Source organism: Otolemur garnettii, unplaced genomic scaffold (assembly GCF_000181295.1).
Source record: "Otolemur garnettii isolate 467f Iridium unplaced genomic scaffold, OtoGar3 scaffold00013, whole genome shotgun sequence".
NCBI lineage: Eukaryota > Metazoa > Chordata > Mammalia > Primates > Galagidae > Otolemur > Otolemur garnettii.
Window position 1 is genome coordinate 5,189,064 of NW_003852408.1, and position 10,503 is coordinate 5,199,566.

At 39.6% G+C, this 10,503-nt stretch overlaps 1 protein-coding gene and 1 non-coding gene across 2 annotated transcripts in view; both read left to right on the top strand.

Annotated features, from left to right (window-relative positions):
• Positions 1-10,503, top strand: part of SPHKAP (SPHK1 interactor, AKAP domain containing) — a 149,432-nt gene that overhangs the window by 64,822 nt on the left and 74,107 nt on the right. The gene's annotated exons all lie outside the window — the stretch shown is intronic.
• Positions 666-768, top strand: LOC111723639. Its single transcript, XR_002772139.1, has one exon. It is a non-coding gene; the product is annotated as a U6 spliceosomal RNA (small nuclear RNA).

The window sequence follows — 10,503 nt, forward strand, 5'->3', positions numbered from 1 at the left end:
AGCTTGAAGAATCTTTTCCTTTGTCTTGACATTGGACAGGTTCATCACAATGTGTCTTGAAGAAGCTCTGTTTGAGTTGAGGCAACCTGGGGTCTGATATCCCTCTGAAAAGATGGATATTTCCTTTGATGATATTTGGGAAATTTTCATTTATAACATTCTCTAGTATGGTTTGTGATAGTACAGTCTTGGAAGAAAGTTGTATTTTTCTTAATTAGTGAGAACAGCATAATTTTATTGCCTATATGAGGGCTGTCCAGAAAGTATCCAGCCATGTTGCCTAGCTGGATACCTTCTGGATAGCCACTTTGTGTGTGTGTATGTGTGTGCATTTTTTACACTGATCTTCAGCATAGTTGGTAGTCTGTTAACTAAGCAGATTGAGGCTGCTGTGACACTTTTTCTGTGAAAACACATCCTGTTAAATTACCTAAGAGGCAGATGAACTCAGTGTATATTTTTGGTTTACAGAAGTGACAGCAAGGGAAGTTCATTGGTCAATGCTTCAGGCTCTGAACTACTTACGGCAACTCAATTTTATTGACTATTTTTCTCCCTTTAATTGGTTGGTCTGAAAAGATGCTCTTTTTCTCTGTCCGTTTCAACCCTTTTTCCCTTTTCAAATGGGCAGGAAACCTTTGAATCCAAAGAAAGGAGAAGCATGCTTGCTTCAGCAGCACATATACTAAAATTGGAATGATACAGAGAAGATTAGCATGGCCCCTGTGCAAAGATGACATGCAAATTCATGAAGTGTTCCATATTTTGAAGGCTATGTTAACTGGTTTGATGTAAGCATTCCAAATTATATATAAAATCAGCACATTGTATCCCATAAATGCATTAATGTATACATGATTTATGTATCTATGACTTAATTTTTAAAAAAAGCAAAGAAAGGGGAAGGGCAAAAAAATGGATATGAACCTTGTTCAAGTGGCTGGAAGATAAAGGGGAAATTAATTTGTTTAGGAGACGTTCACTTGGTTTTTTAGCTTATGAAAGCACTTTTCAAAATTAATCAATGGTGAACATTTTCGAGGTTGCCTAAAACAAAACTCCACAGAATATTTATGATGATACAAAATAATGGATTCTTATGGTGCACGAAAATGCACATCACATCGTTTGTTTGAAAATAAAAGAGAGTAATTTATAACAAGCAATAGTTATATGCAAATGTATAAAAATGTGAAGTGAATCGATCTGACAGTTTCAAAGTGTGTTGGTAATTATGGAAAAAAAAATTCACACAGCCCAGAAGCTCACTTCTAATCAGTTGTGCAGTGATTTCTTTCCTTTCCTTTCACACTCTGTTATGAATATTATAACCAATAATAACCATATTAATATTGAGAACTTAAAATTTTTATTAGTATCAATGCCAGGAGGTCATCACCTGCACTGCCTATAAACAATGAAATGGGCATGGATGGGCCAGTGACCCCCTCAAGAGGCAGGGGAGGAAGGTTTCCCAAGCACTGCTGCCTTCTGGAAGCTGTATCTGGTGGGCACTGCTAACTAAGGCGGCAATGCACTGCCCCTGTTTACCTGGCTTGGAAATGTGTAGGAGGGTCTGAGTCCAACTACTGCTTTCTTTTTATGAAGAAATAACTTTCCTCTACTAACAAGAGAAATATGGATTACCTATCCAGAGAAATTCTGTGCCAAGTAATGAACTTCCTAATAAAGGAAGTGTTCAAACGGAGACAGGGCGGACGCAGAGCCACAACCCCACAGGGAAGATTGCACAGCCCTGGAGGATGGTGCTCTCGATGACTTCTGTGCAATCTGCCACTTCAAACTTGCATAAATAATCTCAACAAAAAGAACTGATATATATTGAAAACTTCTTGTCTTCCAGGATCTCTGCTAAGCACAATTGTTGGATATATTAATTCAAACAAGTCTACAGGGAGTGGAGTATTATTTTCTCCTGGTGAGGCTAACTTAAATGATGTAAGTGAGTCACATAGCTAGTAAATGGTAGCCAGGAATAAGTCCCAGGGTCTAGCCAAGAGTCCAGTCTCCCAGCCCTGCCTATGCTATTGTCACACTAATTTATAGACATCTCCAGCCCTGTGACTTCATGTGACTGAAGCAGAGACAGGCACAGAGACAGACAACCTCTTCAGACAAAAGTGATTATTTAGTGACTTCACAAATGTGCATCCTTTTTACGGATAAGGTGAATTTCTGGGGAATTTTCTGCTCGCTTGTCACCTGTTAATAACAACACCTTTACCTGCTTGTATAATTCTTTGGTCTACAAAGTGTTTAGACTAACATTATCTCATGGAGCTTTTACAGAAACCCTATGAAGTAGCCAGAATAGATACCGTAAGCAGGAAAAAAGAAAAAATGTGCATGGCCATTGAAAGGTCAAGCCCTTGCCCCAGATAATAAAGTGATGAAATTGGTGTCTAAACTCAAGCCTTCCAGTGACAAATGGCAAGCAATCTCTCCCTAATCATGTCACCTGCCAACTCAAGGATTAATTAGGAAAATAAAATCTTATGATTTCATATCCTTGATTTTCTAGAGCAGCAGTTTGCAAAATAGAATCCTTAGGCCAAATCTGACTCTCTGCCTATTTTTGTAAATAAAGTATTTATTTTAACTGATAATTTTTTTAATTATGCATATATATTATATTAAACATGTTTTAAAATATGTGTGTATCGTGGAGAGGTTAAATCAAGTTATTAAGATATGCCTTATTCATACTACACACTTATTTTCTCGTGGTGAGAACATGTAAAAGTTACTATTGGCTGGACGTGGTAGCTCATGCTTGTAATCCCAGCACTTTGGGAGGCTGAGGCAGGAAGATCCCTTAAGGCCAGGAGTTCAAGACCAGCCTGGGCAACATAGAGACCTCACCTTTAGAAAAGGCAAAAAAGCCTGGCATGGTGGCACACACCTGTACTTCCAGCTACTCCAGAAGCTGAGATAGGAGTAATATCACTTGCCCCCAGGAGTGCACCGTTGCAGTGAGCTATGATGATGCCACTGCACTCTAGCCAGGGTAACAGAATGAGATCCCTCTCTAAAAAATAACTAAATAAAGAAAAGTAACTCTCAGCAATTTTCAAAACTCCAATACATTGTTATTAACCATAGTCCCTGTGTACTACCACAGATCTCCTGAATTTGTGCCTTTTATATAGCTGAAATTTGTATTTTTTGATCAACATTTCCCCCACCTCACTCTCACCCTCAGCCTCTCTTGAGCACTATTCTAATCTCTGCTTTTATGAGTTCAACTTTTTAAAATTCACCATGAAAGTAAGATCACAATGCATTTGTCTTTTTTTGGCCTGGTGTATTTAACATAATATGCTCACATTTTCTTTATCCATTCATTAGATGATGGATATTTAAGTTGATTCTACATCTTGGCTGTGATGAATAATGCTGCAATAAACATTTTTAATTTTAGGAAGAAACTCTAGTTTTCCATACTGTCTGTACTAATTTATACCCCACCAACAGCATTAAAGGATTCCAGTTTCTCCGTATCCTGTCTAGCGGATATCCTGTCTTGTTATCTTTTGTCTTTTTGATAATAACCCTTCTAACAGGTATGAGATGATACATCATTGGGATTTTGATATATTTCTCTGATGATTGGAAATGTGGAACATTATTTTTTCATATACCTGTTGGCCATTTCCTTGTCTATTCTGAGAAATGTCTACTCAGATCATTTGTCCATTACTTAATCAAGTTATTTGATTTTCTTACTATTGAGTTGTTTGAATTCTTCATATGTAATATACTGTGGATATTGAAACTTTTTGGGGTACATGGCTGGTAAATATTTTCTCCCACTCCATATGCTGTCTCTTTACTCTGCTGTCTGTGGTTTTGGCTGTCCAAAAGCTCTTTAGTTTAACATAAGCCCATCTGCCTGTGTCTGCTTGTCTTGTCTGTTTTGGGGTTTAAACGTTCACTGCTTAGACCAATATTACGGAGCTCTCTCCCTGTGTTTTCTTCAAGTAGTCTTATAGTTCTAGGTCCCACTTCAGTCTTTGATCCATTTTAAGTTTATTTCTGTAGTTGGTTTCATGAAGTGTCTGCTATTGCCCTTCTGCGTATAGACATCCTCGTGGCCTGGTCTGAGGGGCGGTTTGCTGCCACAGTTCTGGTGCCTGCATCATTAGACAGGTGGCCCTTGGGGTGGAGCCTGAAGCCTGGACTTGCTGGGGTGAACCTGATGGTTGGGTCTGTGGGGCCAGGATTGGAGCTTGGATCCACAGGATATGCCTGTAGCCTGTGTCTGCATCAACTGACCTGAATTCTGGATCCACAGGGTGATCTGGCACTGGGGTGAGCCTTGAGCCAGAATCTGCAGGGGCTGGCCAGACCCTGGGATGACCTCATATGTAGGTCCACTGAAACAGGCCTAGAGCTTAAATCCATGGGGCTGGCTTCGTGCTGGGGCAGGCATAGCACTTGGGACCACTGGAAAAGGCCTGGAGCCTGAGTCCATGGGGGCAGGTGTTGGAGCCTCAGTATATAAGGTGTGGCCTGCCACAGGGGTCTGCTAGAGCAGGACTAAAGCCTAGGGCCCTGAGGACCAGCCCAGTTCTGGGGGCAGTCCAGTGCCTGGAGCAGCCTAGGGTTAGCCTACTGGTGCAGAGATCCAGAGACTGGGTCTTCCACATGGATCTGGAGCCTGGGATTGAGGGACCAACTCAGCACCTGGCAGGCCTGGAGGTTCAGTCCACAGGTACCAGCCTGGAGTATGGGGATATAGAGGCCTGCCTCATGCTGTGTTTTACTGGAATGGGCCTGATTTTTAGGTCTGAGGAAAAACCTACGTCTCATTTCCCTCTCCTTCCCACACTCTCTCTCCATCTGTGCTGCACGGGGTTGGGGGAAGGATGATGTGAGTAATGTGAACCCATCTTTTCTACCCTCTTTCAGAAGTCTTTTCTTATCTCTTTGCTATACCCAGATGCTGTAATCTCTTACTTGGTCTCCTTAGCACTTATAGAAGTATTTTCACGTGTGGGTAGTTGTTGGAATTGATGTGTCTGTTGGGGGATGAGGCTGAGAGTCCTATTCCACCACCTTGTTGACATCTGTTCATAAAAATAATAATAATAAAGTTTTATTGAGACACAATCACACCCATCAATTTCTATATTGTCTCTGGCTTCTAACCCAGCACCACAGAAAAGTTGAGTGCATGCAACAAAGACCCTGTAGCCTATGTGCCTAAAATACTTACCACATGTCCCTGTACAGAAAGTGTGCCAACATCTGTTCCAGAGCAAACAGCCAGCATTTTGAAAGATAACTACTACTTCCCTGCACTGATGGCTTTGTGTGGATAAAAAGAAAACTATTCCTATGGCACCTGAGGAATCTCTCTAGTCACTTTTTTTTTTTTTTTTTGCATCAAATGTTTGCAGGACTTCACTCTCAGCATCAATGCTTTCATTGGTTAGTCTCTATTTCCCATTAATGTATGATTTGCTTTGAAATTTTTATCAAAATGACCATTTCCTAACAATTTTATACATACTTCCTTATTGTAATTTCACATTAGTAAAAACTTTCTTTGCTTTATCTACTAGGGTTTACTAGTTTAACTATTCACAGTGTTTTAACAAATTACATGTTTTTACAGCATTTGCCCCCTAACTTACATCTGAAAATTAGACACTTATATTGCCTTTTTTTTTTCCTTTTGAGGAGTTATCTGGCATGTTTGGCAAGAATGATACTGGTTCCTGTATAAGTCTAGCTTTTGTCTTTTCATAAAGCTGTAATTATGAGCGGTATTTTTAGTCCTCTAAACCTTAATTTACCATCCCATTTTACTCTAGCCTGTTAGTCACAAACTACTAGAAATTGCAAAAACTACCAGAAAAAGACTCATATGTGGCTTAAATCTTAGAGAGTGGATCAAACATGGGACAGGTCTTCATAAAAGAAAAGAAGTCCTTTGTAATTGAAAGAGGGTACAATCAAAGTATACATTTCCCCATCGTTGGGCCTTGAATCTCCGAAGTAAGTTCACAGGCACATGTACCCACATGCCTGAGCCCTATCTAAGGGGTTATTAATTGTGAAAAACAGACACGTATGCATATACTAAAAGCATGCAGTCCAAGGTTATACTATGTTTGTGTCACAAGAGAAATAATGCAGGTATTATAAAAACCTCTTGATCTTTGAGATCCATGTTTGTGAAGAGAGTCTGCAATTTGTATTTACTTCCATAATTATGTTCTCCCTACTTTAATAAACATTGTGCTGCTTCCTGCAGCTACAGTGGTGACTGAGGTAGACTTAGCATCTGCCTTCTGGAAGCCAACATTTGCTTGGCAAAGGAATAAGATGACCTAATTTTCCTATGAAAACAGTGGCTTCTCTTATGCTGAACAGAAACTTTATTGGCAGAAATGCATGTTTTTAACTGAGAGAGAGGAAGAGAAAGAGGGAAAGATGAAGGAAGGGGGAGAGAGAGAGAGAGAAAGAAGAAAAGGAGGGAAGAAAGGAAAGTAGGAAGAAAAGAAGGAAGGAAGAAGGGAAGGAGAGAAAGAAAGCAGGTTCAAGAAAATTCAAGCAGGGTCATGTACTATTGGGGTGCACTTCTAATGACTAAATAATTCAAGATTGATTTCCTCCTGAGTATTAATAGAGAATACAGATCATGGATCTGGAATTATGTAAAATCACAACTTTAGTTTGCTGCATTTAAAAACACTTTTCAGTCACTTTATATAACACAGTGGTTCTTTTGCATTGCTAGGACTTCTTCTTAAATTATCAAAAATACAGTCTGCCTTGGCTCAGTTACTTGGCTTAAGGTCATGGGAGAATATTATCAAAACTTTGCCCTTAAGATTAACTCCGCAGCAGTTTATCCCTGTTGGCCTCTATGAATGTTGACCCCCCTCCTTTGATGCCACTGCTGTTGTTGTTTTCTTCATTGACTGTAATATTTCTCAGAGTGGCTCTCTCTTAAATTAACTGTAAGTCACTGGGAACAGTTATTTGGTTGGTCTTCCTCATGGCACTGAATCGCAGTTAACCTCAGATCCAAAGTTATTGATTTTATGCTATAAAAAAAAAGATTTTAAGTGATGACAATAGAAAATACAAAAGTAACATTTGTCAAAATTATTCACTGAGGGACAATGCATGTAAACTCTGCAGGTGGCACTAGCAGTCTCAGGTTTGTCTGTTAATGGATTTACCAAAACAATCTGCTCTGACATTATGAGATTATTGACATGTCGTTTTAATTTGGAGAAGGTTGTAGCACAGCTTCAAATCTGTGCAATGCATTCACAGGCAAAGATTCCTGAGACCTCAAGGTATGTTTAGCCACCGTCTGTTAACAATAGCTGTGTGTTAAGCAGTATGTTGGTAACACATTTTTTTCAGGACTGCACACCTAATGCTTCTGATCGAGTCAGAGTTGGAAAGATTCCTCCCCCTCCTGCTTTCTGCCTAATACCTACATATTCACACATATACATACAATTGTCATTTTTCTACACTGGCTCTGACAAGTGGCTTATAAGGCAGGCAATGCCTTTTGGTGACCTCAGAGTTCTTCAGTCCTGACTTTATTCATCTTGAGTGTCTGGGGTTATATGAACCGATGTTTCTTCAAACCGAAGGCCTTATCCCAATTCAGTAAGTCATGTGGGCTGCTCAGTGCTAGACTCACACCCTCTGCATATCATAAGTAGGGAAAGAACATTTGTTCTGCCACTAATAAGCTGTTAGATGTTGGGTCAATTATTCTGCCCCTCTGAACTCATTTCCTCGTATGTAAAATAAACTGCTTTGGCTAGTTTTTTTCGAAGATTTTTTTTGTTGTTGTTCTCTAAAAGTTCATGATTTTTTGATTATCTGTTCCAATTAGTATGACAACAAATTCCCCCCAAATTAGTAGCATAAATTAATCTTTCATTATGCTCTCAAATTCTGTGGATCAGGAATTCAGATAGGGAACACAACAAGTGGCTTGTTTCTGCTCCCTACTGTCTGAGACGCAGCTGGAAAATTCAAAATCTGGCTCCACTGGGCATCAGCTGTGTTGGATTAAGGATAAAGGGCAAGAATTATCCACAAACTCTCATTCACTTATCTGACTCCTGGGCTGGAAAGGCAAAAACAGCCGAGACTTCAAACTGCTGCATGTCCTTGAGGATTCATCTCTATGTGGCCTCTCCCCGTGGCCTTTCCAGCACAAGAGCTTCAGAGGAGCCAGAATTCTCAGATGGTGGCTCAAGGTCACATAGAATGTGTTCCGAGAGCGAGGCAGAAGTCATATCACATTTCATGGCTGGTTTTCAGAAATCATTAGGCCAGCGGTTCTCAACCTATGGGTCACGACCCCTTTGTAACAATGAAAATACATCCTGCATATTAGATATTTACATTAAGATTCATAACAGTAGCAAAACTACAGTTATGAAGTAGCAACGAAAATAATTTTATGGTTGGGGGGTCACCACAACATGAGGAACTGTAACAATGAAAATATATCCTGCATATTAGATATTTACATTAAGATTTATAACAGTAGCAAAATTACAGTTATAAAGTAGCAAAAAAAATAATTTTATGGTTGGGGGGTCACCACAACATAAGAAACTGTATTAAAGGGTTGCAGCATTAGAAAGGTTGAGAACCACTGCATTAGGCCATTTCCAATAGAGGCACATCCTGCCCAGATGAAAGGTGAAGGAATATGGACGCTACCTCTTGACTGAGGAAGTGTCAGTGGTACATTGTAGATAGAGCATGTAAGACAATATATCTCGGTGTCCCCTTCTCTGGAGAATATATTATCAGATCATGTAAAAGTAGTTTCTCAATATGTTTGGTCTAATATACTGTGGTTCCCACCTCCTTGAATTTTTACATTAAGAACACAGTATGTAAAGCAAGCAGACAGCCCTCAGAATGGGAGAAGATATTTGCAGGTTATGTCTCTGACAAAGGTTTAATAACTAGAATCCACAGAGAACGCAAACATATTAGCAAGAAAAGAACAAGTGATCCCATCTCAGTGTGGACAAGAGATTTGAATAGAAACTTCTCTGAAGAAGACAGGTGCAAGGCCTATAGACACATGAAAAAATGCTCATCATCCTTAATCATCAGAGAAATGCAAATCAAAACCACTTTGAGATATGATCTAACTCCAGTAAGAGTAGCTCACATCACAAAATCCCCAAACCAGAGATGCTGGTGTGGATGTGGAGAAAAGGGAACACTTCTACACTGCTGGTGGGAATCAAACTAATACATTCCTTCTGGAAAGAAGTTTGGAGATCACATAGAAATCTAAAAATAGACCTGCTGTTAGATCCTACAATTCCACTAGTAGGTATATATCCAGAAGACAAAAAAATCACTTTATAGCAAAGATATTTGCACCAGAATGTTTATGGCAGCCCAGTTCATAATTGCTAAGTCATGGAAGAAGCCCAAGTGCCCATCGACCCATGAATGGATTAATGAATTGTGGTATATGTATACCATGGAATATTATGCAGCCTTAAAAAAGATGAGGACTTTACTTCTTTTATGTTTACATGGATGAAGCTGGAACATATTTTTCTTAGTAAAGTATCTCAAGAATGGAAGAAAAAGTATCCAATGTACTCAGCTCTACTATGAAACTAATATATAATCACTGACACTTCCATATGAATGCTATAACACAACTACAGCCCAAGATGGAGGGGGAGGGAAAGAAAGGGGTGGAGGGAGGGATATTGGTTGGACCACACCTATGGTGCATTTTACAAGGGCACATGTCAAATCTACTAAGTGTAGAGTATAAATGCCTTAACACAATAATTAAGAAAGTGTGGTGAAGGCTATGTTAACCAGCTTGTGTATATAAAACCAGCACATTGTACCCCATAAATGCATTATTGTACACAGCTATGATTTAATAAAAAGTTAATGATTATACATAAAAGTAAAATTAGTAGATACAGTAAACAACTATAGATAACTGCTTCTGTAAATAAATTGGTGCTTACAATTACAGAAGCTAAGAAGTTCTACAGTCTATAAGCTGGAGAGCCAGGAAAGTCAGTAGTGTAGTTCAAAAGTCTTAGAGTTGAGAGTGTGGAGTCCAGGTCCAGGGGGAAGGCCTGAGGAGCAGGAGAAATGAAGGCAGGAGATGGGTTTCAGCTCCCGCGTCAGGCACAGAGCAAAGGCAGCTCTCCTCGACTTTACATCTTCTGTATTTACCTGAATGGAGTCGAACCAGATTCTTCTTAGTAAAGTATCACAAGAGTGCAAAAGCAAGTATCCAATGTACTTGCTACTAATATGAAACCAACAGGAAAATAACTACACGCCCACATGGGAGAAAAACACAAGTGGTGGGGAAGGTGAAAGGGGAGGAGGGATGGGGTTGGTAAACTCTGACCGAATGTGCACAATGTCAGGGTGTGCAGCACACCCCCTGGATAAGGGCTCAACTACAACTTAAACTTTACGGCTCGG